The sequence below is a fragment of the Haemaphysalis longicornis genome, unplaced genomic scaffold (genome assembly GCF_048455015.1).
Source record: "Haemaphysalis longicornis isolate Haplotype H1 unplaced genomic scaffold, Haemaphysalis longicornis Haplotype H1 scaffold_2, whole genome shotgun sequence".
Classification (NCBI taxonomy): Eukaryota; Metazoa; Arthropoda; class Arachnida; order Ixodida; family Ixodidae; genus Haemaphysalis; species Haemaphysalis longicornis.
In genome coordinates, this window is record NW_027526295.1 from 272,355,925 (window position 1) to 272,365,671 (window position 9,747).

The following is a 9,747-nucleotide window of genomic DNA, read 5'->3' on the forward strand; positions in this document are numbered from 1 at the left end:
AAGGTTCGTTCAACGCAATTCTATTTTCGCGCTGTCGAATTGCTCGCCCGCCATCCGATATTTTTATATTTTGTTTCTTGTTCTGCCTGGAACAGCATGAGCCTGTGCAATTCATGTGGGGTGTCAAGGCGAAAGCATGAATGCCTAGTTGAACGCCTGAGTCACCTCGCGTCTGCGTCGCGTTGTCGAAGGGCCTTGTAATGTTGCCGCTTAAGGCTCTTTGCTATGCTATCCACCTTAACGCGATCCGCCGTTGCTTTGCAATCCGCTTTAGACAATCTATATATAACGGACCAACAAAAACTAAAGAGTCCTTCCTCTCTGTGAAGGGGGATGAGGAGCGAAGCGGTGAACAGGGATACATGCATTTTCATCATTTGATTTGGGTAGTAATGATAGCCTTCTTTTTACTTTGCGATACACAGATTAGTTTTGTTGCAACGTTAGGCAGAGTCTCCGCCACAGGTAAACCTATAAACGACCGTTGTTGAGCTGTAAGTGACTTCGAGTGGTGTGTCACTTCAAAACAAACCTTTATAACACTAGCTAAGTGAACCAGTTCTTGAATTGTCTGCGTTGAAGCCTTCAAAATAGTGTCAGTACGGTGAACGCATGCAAATGGCGTGTTTATAAACTTTCAGGTATCAGAGAATGGTATAAAGCAGAGGTGTATACCATATATGCTAGAGATATATACGCAGTGGCATCAGCATTCGGTATATTGTTTGTATGGCATCTACATCCCCACAGTCGGTATCATTGTCGTGATTACTTGACAAGGAATTTCAATTTCTTATCCGCTAGCAGATTATGTAACATATTGGATGCCGAACTTCATCGCGTGCCACAACATTTAAAGATCTCAATTTGTTGTCGCTCACACGCTCTGTCCGTGTTATCTGTTCACGTGATAGTATGTTTTTTGTGTATAAATACGTGTTTTCTTTCTACTAAACTTTACGTTTCGAGTTCAGCGCTGTGCGTCGTCTACTCTTCTTTTGTCACTGTATTCCTTGCGCTGTTTTTCACCAGGTATCATTGTCCTCTGGCTAGTCAAGGGTGTTAGAGTACTTTGGGAAATTCGATTGATTGATTGTGGGGTTTAACGCGCCGACGCAACGCAGGCGATGAGGCGCGCCGTAGTGGAGGGCTCCGGATTAATTTTGACCACCTGGGGATCTTTATCGTGCGCCGAAATCTCGTACACACGGGCGTTTCTGCTTTGGGAAATTTAACTCTACGGACGACATATGCAATGTGGTCGGTTTGTGTGACTCGTTATTGTACCTCAGTCCAAGCTCTCCCGACGTACACCGTACAAACGGCTTCTTGTCTGGTTTGGAGAAAAGAAAAATATGGCGCAGTAGAGTGGGACCGCAAAGAGGATATGACGAGACAAGCATTCACTGTGTGGTATAGTTTATTGAAAAATAATCTAATCCTGTATAAATGCGAGTACGCCACATGCGCATCTGCACAGACACCATCTACGCGAAAAAAAAAAAACCAGCCGCATGCTTGCTTGCTATGGCTATCGTCCACGGCATAACAGCCTATAATCACTCCCCCGCAAAGACACTGACATTTGACTGACACAATCTGCGCTCTCTTTTTAAATTTGAAATACCTCGACTAGTTTGCTTGCCGCAGCTATCCACTACAGCACAGAAAATTTAATTTAGAAGACATAGGCAAACAGTCGCCACCTGCACAGTGCGCAGGCATGTGGGCATGTCGGTCTGTGCCGCAGCAGAAAACTTTTTCTTTCTATCTCCATGAAAAGATAAGCACAGCGTGCGTCCGTCAAATGTCAGCCTGCTAGCGGGAGAATGAGTGTGGGTTATTTTGCCTTGAACGATACAGAAACATGTGGCTGATGCTTTTAACTTGATCATGTGTGGGCAAAAGCTCCACTGGAATCTCTATAGGATGAAGTTAGTGGTGCATAAACTAGTTGATGTTGAATGCTCACCGGCTTATTTCTTTTTTATGTCGCCCTCTCACCCGCTTACTGTTTGTTTATTTCAATAGATGTAATCTCAAAGCAAAGATTTCTGCTGGTTCCGTTAAATCGATATATCAGCTTCTGAGAGAATATCATGGAGCATTAAGTTTCTAGATTATAATTAATGTAATGTGGTTAGTATGAATCATTGCATTGTAGTTCGAACTTTAAAACATGATTTGAACCAACCACATTTTGTCGAGCTTGTAGAAATACAGACTAGATTCATCTGTTCCTTATTACCTGATCGCTTCTCACACAGTGTGCAACGTGGTGAGTCGTGAAAAAAATTGCATCCAAGTCGGAAACTTCAAAATAATCTAAGCAAGATACTCGATACTTCACATACTCGATAGAGAAGACGGCACATTCAAGTGTTTTTTTTTGTTCGGAGATTATATTTTATCGTCTTCTGCAAGGGACCTCAAACCGAGTTTAGAAAAAAGAAGCCTGCATGAACGTTGCACTCTTGTGACACCGAGAACGTCTTCCGAGTAAAATCCACTAAGCGCTATATACCCCACAATCTTAACAAAAACCACGTACAAGGGTAGTAGCGGCTGTATTTACTAACTCCTTACGAACTTTAATGCCCTACAGAACGGAACGTAGGTCCTGCCGCTAAGTGTGGAACCGTTACTAGTCTAGGCCGTGCACTTAATAACTGCTGCGTGTTAGATACTAACATTCACTGATAGTACAAAATTCTATGAATGATTGAACATAATAAGTACAGCACTTTTGCCACTCCAAATCACGATTCAAACGTTTTTGCAAATCCACATGCTGACTAGTATATGCTCACTTTAAAATTCATAATTCTAAAGTTATCGCTAAAATATTTGATTTTTGCGACAAGCCCTCCGACTCTATCAGGACTTTCCGCTGCTGGCTATAAAAGCAAAAAAGAGCAGATGTATGTTTAAGTTAACTAAGTTATACTCGCTTTCTTCGTGCATCTCGTTGGGTAATTTATTTGTTAGTTGTCTATGTGTGATATGTGCGTGTTGAATGTGTGTATATCATGGTGTGCGCTCAGCAGATCCACATTGTCACGCGTAGCTTTTTCCTGGATTATGCATGAAAAGTTTGCAAAGGCACTAAGTACCTATAGCTTATACTGGGGCAAGTAACTGGTTAGTGTTCTGTTACTAAGTGCCCCGACCTTTTTTTTAAGAGTGCAGGGACAGAGAAGTTTCGTATCCTCAACGTTTGGTCAGCTCTTCTGTGAACCTGTGGAAGCCTGCTGTAACTTCTAACAGCGAAACTGTTGAGAAAATCGCGTGTGTATGGCGTCTGCACTAAAAGTACCATGAAAATGCCGAGCGCTCGTATACGCATGCCTCGAGCTCACAAAAAAAAAAACTGGGCGCGAAAAAAAACCGTTTTCTTACGTATGCGTAAAAAGCTCTAGCGCCCGCCAAATCGTGGCTACACTAGCTCGGTAGGAGAAACACATGTCGTAGCGTACTGGTGAGCGCGTGCCTCGCGCCGAAAGAAGTAACGAAACCTCACACCAGGAGTGAGACGAGTAGTTGCAGCGAAGCTGTGCGTAAACCGATGTGCAAAGCGTGACACTTGAAAGGCAAAGACGGCACAGAATTAAACCCCAGCAACGACCACGACGTCAGAATCGGTCTAGCAGAGTCAGTCACCCACTCGACCAAAACCGTGAGTTAATACCCTAGAGTCATACCGCTTAGTCACTCGGCCGCCACTGTGGGGAGAGGAATCCCGCCACCTGCGCGAGCAGCCAGAGCACGGGATAGTGTACATGTGGCACCTGCAGCGCCTATAGTTTAATTATGCGCGTTCCGTTCGTTACTTCGTAGAAGAGGGAGGAAGACGAAGACGAAGAGCCAACGCCTGGTTCACCTCGATCGTCTCTTATTGTGTTAATTTTCTTCCTTCTGGGTTTCAGTTGAATCAGATCTCTGGTTATCTAGTGTTTTGAGCGTCAGAGATGCTCCCCGCGACGGCCACGGCCCCGGGATTTCCGCCCTCCACGCCGTGCATCGGTCAACCGCCTGATCAACCGCCAGGCCCTGTCATGGAGCCGGAACCTCCGGCCGCCCAGCTGTTCGTAGCCTCGTTCGTCAGGCCCATCGCAAGATACCGGTCACCCCTGTTCTGATCTTGGGTCCTACGGGTCGGCGCTTCCGCCGGGTCAAGTGAGTCCGTTGGTGATACCATCCGATCAACCTCTGCCAGATGACGCAGACAACATGTCTGATCTTTCCGACTCATCATCTGCAACGGTCATCTACGGAAATGAAACCGTTCTTTCACTTGAGAGGTCAAAGCCATTTGAGCCTGTGATTCCTGCAAAGCGCTGCCGTGACTCTAAGCATGTCTACAGGCCACTTGATGTGAGCACAATCGCAAGTCCCCTGAGACATGGCGTCGGTGTGGTGATCAAACCTGTCGACTCCTCGAAGGATATCCCTCGCTACGACGCCATTGCTGTCAAGGAAGGATTAGAGACTCTGGCTCCAGATGGCGTGCTACAGGTACGCCCAAATTATCGCCTCAACCTGCTCGCCATTGACACTCGCAACGCTGATGCCACTGAGCGTCTCCTGAAAATCTCTACCATTGCTGGCGTGAAAGCCCAGGCGTATGAACCACGACCGAGCAATTTCGGAGACGGCGTGATCAGGGGAGTAGCTAAGGAGCTCTCCGACCCTGAAATCCTTAGTGCGCTACGAGTCAGAGCGCCTGTCAAATCCGCCCGGAGACTGGGAAAATCATCAGAGAGTGTGCAGATTGTGTTCGCCACAGAAACTGTAGCAGAGCATGTAGTCATCGGTTACACGCGCTATGGCGTATATGATTATATAAAGACACCGATCCAATGCGAAAACTGCCAGCGATTCGGGCACGTGGCGAACATGTGCAAACTCCCGCTCCGGTGTTCACGGTGCGGTGGCACTCATGACTGAGAATCCTGCTCAGTTGAAAATCCTAAATGCCCAAACTGCAGCAAAAAGCATGAATCGACATTTGGTCATTGTTCTGTCGGCCGTGATGAGAAGGCTATTTTCAAAATAAAGGCTAGAAACAACACTGACTACAAGTCAGCGAAATACGCTCTATTGGAACGCCGTAAGGCTGGGCATAAGGAACACGGGAGAAAGCAAGAGTACACATCTGCGGGTCTCGGGTTCATCAACAATGAGGAGGATTTCCCAGCTCTGCCAGTCCTCCATCGTGAATCGCAGCAGAAGAATCCCCCTACAGCAGCTCTGCCAGTACGAGCTACCGCAGCAACGGTTGAGTCCCCCTCAAAAGATGCCGCCACGCCTGCATCGACAGCCGCGCCTGCTCAGCCATCAGACGAGACTCCGACTCCAGCTGTACGAACTTCGAAGCCTGCTCGTCGAACATCTCTGCGCGAGCAGCATGAGTCAAAGGATCACCAGAGTTCCGGGGGCTTGCGTTCTGTGATATCAGCTGTAGTAGAGGCGGTGCGCCTCTTCCTCGCACCGCTTTCATCACCGATTGCCGTGGCTATCCTGACACTCCTGGACTATGTTTCACCTCTCCTTATCCAAGGGCGTTAGCTGCAACTGCTGGTGCAATCACAGTTCCCAGAGTACAAGAAATTAGAGATAAAGCTACAATCTTACAGTGGAACGCTTGCGGACTCAAGCAGCGCCTTTCGGACCTACGCCAATTCACACGAAAACATGGTTTCCCGGTGATCGCTATTTCCGAATCACGGTTGATGGAAGACATACGCCTTTCTGGATACACAGTTCTGCGGTCGCTGACTGGCGTAGAAACTGGCCAGTCAGCGCTGACTGGCGCTGACTGGCGTAGATCAAGAGTTTTAATGGCCGTGAAAAATTACCTCACCATAATAGAGCATGGTCTTTCACCGGATGCACGGAATGAATACGTGGCAGCCACAGTTCGCGGCGCTGGGTTGTCCTTCACCATAAACGCCGCCTATATTCCACCTCGTGTAGCCCTGGACTTAAATCGCTTAGAAGGCATCACCAGTACTACACCAGCCCCACACATTTTGAACGGTGACTTCAACGCCCATCCTCCAATCTGGGGCAGCAGGAAAACGACGGCTAAAGGGAGGCACCTTCTGCATTGCCCACCGGCACGGCATGTGCGTTGTCAATTCTGGAGAGCCCACCTTCTACCGGGGAAAGATGTCAAGCGCCCTCGACGTCACGTTTGTTTCGTCACAACTCCTCCCTAGGACGAGCTGGGCAGTGGACATCGAACTGCATGGCAGCGATCATGCGTCCACTTACATTGCAGTGGACAGTCTCTCGGGCTGTCGTCCACAGCGTGTGAGCCGCTCCTCTGACTGGGAGGCATTTAGAACTGTGGTGGAGGAAGCCGTGGACTCGGTGAGCTCATATGAAGCCTTCGTGGACACGATGTCAAAAGCTCGAAAGTCAAGCGCCACTGTACTGAGGCTTCCGCATAGATACACCGCCGCCGACTCGGAGTATGAGAGTCTTCGCGCGGTGCGTCGAAGAGCAGAAAGACGAGCGCGCCGGACACAAGCGCCTGAAGATATCCGTACGTCAAGACGAGCCCAGAAGGCGATTCGGAGGCATATGAATAAGCTCGTCAAACGGGAGTGGGAACCCTTCTGCTCCAAGCTGGACCCACGTAAGCCGCTCTCCAGAATATGGCTCTTGCTCCGAAGTTTGCGGACCCCGCAGATTCAACTGCACCCGTTCAAATCCATCTCACTGAGCACGAACACAAGTGACCTCCAAGTCGCTGACGCATTCTGCAGGAGAATTACTGCAGCGCCAGCAGCTCTTTTTCCGCCACACTCTCCCCCCAAGGAGGCATGCTCAGGCCCGGTGTCCCCAATGGACGAGCCATTCTCCATGGTAGAGTTGCTCGCTGCACTGGCTTCTGTCAAGAAATCCAGCTGCCCAGGCCCGGATGACATCACCTACACAACCCTCTCGCATCTAGGTGAAAAGGGAAAAAGTTGCCTCCTGCATGCCTTCAATCTTTCGTGGGAAACTGATCGTCTAGAGCTAAGGTGGAAACACGCTCGCCTTGTCCCAGTCCTAAAGCTCCCACCGCCATCGAGTCCGACCGACCCATAGCGCTCCTGAGTTGTGTCGGGAAACTGATCGAAAAGATAGTGCTGCTCCGCTTGGACTGGGATTTGACCATCCGAGATATATACCCTGCTCAGATGTCTGGTTTCCGCAAGGGTCATAGCAGCCTCGACAACGTCATCGCCCTTGCAAATAGCATTTGAGAGGCAAAGTGTCAGAGGAACAGTGCTGTTGCCGTGTTCCTCGACATCAAGTCAGCGTATGACTGCGTCGAGCATGAAGCCATCCGCTCGGCGCTGAAGTCTTTAGACATCAGGGGCCGCATGTACGCATGGCTATCGGACTACCTTTCCGATAGGTATGTGTACATGTCTACCGACATGGGCGACTCATCGCTACATCACGTGACCCGAGGTGTTGCCCAGGGTGGGGTGCTGAGCCCTACACTCTTCAACATTGCCATAGTTGGCCTGGAGAAATGCGTGCCACAGTCGGTATAAGTCTCTCTGTACGCCGACGACATCTATATATGAAGTTCTGGCCGCAATAGGCGAGTGTTACGGTCAAGACTGCAGCGAGCAATTGACTCCATTGCAGCATTTCTGGCTACTACAGGATTAGTGATTTCAAGGAACAAATGTGCTGCGATAGCCTTTACAAAGCGTGACCTTACGCGCTACGGCCTCGCTGTTGGAGGGATCGCAATTCCATACGTCCCGACCCACAAGTTCTTGGGAGTGCCATTTGATAGCAATCTCACCTGTTCGCCTCATGTTCGCCACCTCAAGGACAATATTACTTCATTCGCCCGCATATTCCGCATGCTCTCCACCAACACTGGTGGTTGTTCAGTGAATTCTCTTCTACGGGTATACAAAGCGCTTTGCGTTGGCCTGATGAGTTACAGCATCCCTGCTTTGGTCCCTCTATCAAAAGGTACTGTCAAAGCGCTAGAGAGCATGCAAGCACAAATCCTGCGGGTCTGCATTGGCGTTCCAAAGACAACCTCTACCATAGGAACGCTGACAGAATGCAGGCAGCTCTCACCACTGGCTCTAAGCACGCAGGAGTTGCTTCGTGCGCGTCTGCGGATTGTGGCAAGACAGCGTGGCCATCCTCTAGCGACAAGCTGGGCCACAGAAGTGCGTGAATTTCTGCCGAAGGTGTATCAAGAGCCTGCTCCTCCTGAGCACCCGCCATGGGTGAACCTGCCCATACCGATCATGACTACTGTACCCGGTATCACGAAAAAGGAGCACATTCCGGCTCCCGCACTAACGTTCTTCGCCCTGGACTACCTTTCGCGGATATACAGAGACCACACTCATGTGTACACTGATGGGTCGGTGTCATCAACATTATCTACTATCGGGTGGGGATACCGTCATCACGTACCAGCATCAGTGCAATGCTCAGTCACAGAACGTCAACTACGGCTACCGAACTTGCAGCTCTGAGGGTGGCTTTCGCTCATATCGTCAAGCAACCCGCACGAGAGTGGGCCATCTTTACAGACTCAAGGGCTGCCCTTCAATGTTTAGCGTCTTTTCCAAGAGACCAACTTGTGTCTGACAGACACGCTTTACATCTTCAAGCTCTACAAGCGCACCATCACATTGCAGTTCAGTGGATTCCAGCCCATTGTGGGATAACTGGCAATGTGAAGGCGGACATTGCTGCATCCGTTGCGCATAAGCATCGTGCATCGGCAATAGCTATACCATTTTCCAGGAAAGATGCATCTGTACTTGCATGCAGCGTGGCATGGAACATGCAGCGTGCAGCCTGGGATGACGTATCACGTCATTACGCGCCGCTGTCGTTCATCGATCCCAACTGCAAATTTAAAATGCCACCATGACTTTCCAAGCGGGTAGAAGCAATTCTACATCGCATGCGGTTGAATGTCACATTCACGCGCAACTTCCTCTTTAAGATACAACAGGCTACACTGCCACTCTGCCCACACTGTGATGTGCGAGAAACCCTGCAGCACCTGCTTTGTGAATGCGCTCGATTCAGTGCTCAAAGAGTGACCCTCGCAGTGGCTTTGGGACTGCCGCTCTACGTGGACATGTAGCTAAAGGACGTTTTAGGACCATGGGCTTGTCCCAAACGTGCTTTACGGGCTACCAAAGCTCTGATAGAGTGCCTGCAACTTACAGGACTAGACCAGTCGCTGTGAATAGCTCGCCGTCTCTGTGCACATCAAGCTCTTGAACATCATCGCCATCATCTTCATCACGTCATCAACTGGCGTAGCAAGTTAGGCATTTTAGCCCAGCTAACATCGCCAGACTTCATTAAAGATTGCTCTCTCTCTCTCTCTCGTAGAAGAAGACCCCCTCCTCGCGTCGACCACGACTGCAGCCGATTTGCTTCTTCTTCGCCATTACAGCAACAAATACAGAGCAAAGGCCGCTGCGGCAACGAAGAAAAGCAAATTGGCTGCAATTGTGGACTTAAACTGTCGTGATGGTCATGAATGTTCCATACAGCTTCGCTACCTTGAATACTTATTGTGGTTTAGAGTGAGCTTCCTTCATTATTTTACTGCTTGATTTTGGCTGTTCTTAAGCTAGGCTTTAGGTCGGTTTTTTACAGTCTGACTTAAACATTGTCTGTTTTTTTTTTTTCAGTTAATTCCCATCATGTTTGCAACGTTCCCCGTTTCGGTGGGAGATCCGCTGTAGT